The sequence below is a fragment of the Schistocerca nitens genome, chromosome 4 (genome assembly GCF_023898315.1).
Source record: "Schistocerca nitens isolate TAMUIC-IGC-003100 chromosome 4, iqSchNite1.1, whole genome shotgun sequence".
Taxonomy (NCBI): Eukaryota; Metazoa; Arthropoda; class Insecta; order Orthoptera; family Acrididae; genus Schistocerca; species Schistocerca nitens.
In genome coordinates this window covers 272,140,892-272,143,136 of record NC_064617.1, presented here as the reverse complement: position 1 = coordinate 272,143,136, position 2,245 = coordinate 272,140,892, and the positions used below count along the sequence as shown (strand labels likewise).

Genomic DNA, 2,245 nt, shown 5'->3' with positions numbered 1-2,245 from the left:
CGCTCGGCACCGAGGTGTTGCCAGGCGGGCAGCCAGCCATCCAAGTACTAACCAGGCCCGAAGTTGCTTAACTTCGGTGATCGGACGAGAACCGGTGTATTCAACATGGTATGGCCGTTGGCGTCCTTATAATGTAGCCGCGCGACCGAAGGCGCATTCGCCTCTTCTCCCAACGCACACAATCGCCGTTTTCGGTGGCACATTTGGCGCAAGGCACGTCCCACCTCGAAGGCGGTGCGGAGTGCGCCCCCGGCGTCTCGGAGGCGACTCCCGAACTAGCGGGCACGCCGCCACGTGCGTGAGATACACAGCTGCTCGATGCGCACCGCCTGTCATTCGCTTGGTGCGTGCGGCCTCCGACACTCGCGGGCGACGCATCTTGTCCCTGTTATCCGGCGCGCGGCCGGGCGGCGGGTTGCGTGCGCGGGGTTGTGGCAGTGTCCTGCTGGAGAGCACCCCCGCTGCCGAAGGCAGCTTCCTCACCTGACGCGCGGCTCGCTTCCAGATGTTTGCGTAATTTGCGTGGTGCATTCTCACCTGTGCCCTTCCGTCCCGACTTGTCCCGACTGCCGCTCGGGTCGTGGTCCATATGACAGCGCGAGCACGAGAAGCGTCTGCGGGAGGAGACGAGACGACTAAAGAATAAATTTACGATTACAAATCATATTTGGAACTGTACACTGCTACAGAACAGTAGGCGCTGAAGTACTGTATTTCAGAACACATCTGCCGATTCGTACTGTTTTGTCGTTTGCAAAGGCTTCCTGGCAAACTTCGTTAGCACATTCACCCTCAAACTAAGTTAATTACTGCAATTTCGTACCTTACGGTCATTGGAGTAGTTTAAAGTGCTTAAGGAAGTATCTCTGTCACAACAGAAAGGTGGTACGGAAGGAGGGCTGGCAGGGGTAGCGACGTAAAAAGGAAAAAATGGAGGGGAGCCAACAGCACCCTTTTTTTGGGCCTCCCATCTCCCCTTATAGCCCGGCCTTTTCGCTCTCCACAAAACGCCTTCTCTTGGCGAGCTTCTCGTGCTATAAAGGTGCTGTTGACTTCTGCAAGTGTCTCTGGGTAAAGCCCTCCAAATATTGCCCTCATCGGCGAGGTGTGCCGGCTTGAATATGTGTCGTGGGCTTCACCTACAAGAATCATAAAAAAATGTGCATCCTCCAATGCAAGAAAAGAAACGCAAGGGAATCCGCCTTCCAGACGTTGTCCAAATAATAGAAAGAAAATTGGCCACTGGACCCCGTTGCAGCTTGCTGTGACAGTGATCCACAGCAACGACAACCCGCCAAAGCAACAGTCACGTGGCATCCGCCAAAAAAAAAAAAAAGTGAATCCACCGGAAAGAAATGAAAGTCCGAAAAAAAAATGTCTCCGCTAATGGTCGACGGATAGTACATGGAGAATAAAACAAAACGTCGACGCACAGTAATAGGAAGGAGTCCCACATGCAGACACACACCAACTGTAATAAAATGTCACCTCGGCACTTTCCCCTCAGTCGTCGCGAGAAAAGAACAAATAAAAAGGAAGAAAAAAAAAAGAAAAACAAAGTAAAGCAAACATAAAAGAACTTTGACCTACAAAACTTCATTCACATAACTTTAGGTCATTTGTACGTTTGCGTTAATGTACGGTCCATATAAACACAACTTAACCGTGCCATAAAATCATTATCCAAGAAAGTAAGTCCGTTGGTAAGCAAGGGTTCGTCACAACACTTCGACAGGAATATTAGCAGTATTGCCAGATAGGAAAAGTAAAATTGTCAAGATTGGGTATGTAGTCTTATGAGGTAAGTGACAATTGAGTGAATGCATGTGCCAAGGCAACATGCAAAAAATTGGCGAAAGTCGAGGAATAAGCCGTGCGACCGAGGGTCAGACGATGTTCCGCCCACAGGTAAGACAGAAAGTCGACCGCATCAGTCAACTTCAGGGTGAAAATACAAAAAACCGTGTGTCCCAAAATCCAAAGAGTGGCATTGCGTTTGGTGGCCGGATAGGCTGCGCACTGAGGCACGATGGCGTCCAAGGCGGTCACCTGCCGCCTATCCACTCTGTTGATTAAACGCACCATGTCTCACGCAATATCCCAAACAACACTGAATTTCCGACATTCGAATCGGTGTTCGATGGTGTCCTCCTCAGGACACGAATCACATACACTCGAAGAAATCAGATCGATAGAGTGCAACTTAGCATTAGTCGGAAATGTGCGGTTGACCACTTTATACCAT

At 50.1% G+C, this 2,245-nt stretch overlaps 1 pseudogene; it reads right to left on the bottom strand.

Moving 5' to 3' along the window:
* On the bottom strand, positions 1-122 carry LOC126253843 (5S ribosomal RNA; annotated as a pseudogene).
* Positions 123-2,245: the final 2,123 nt, after the last annotated feature.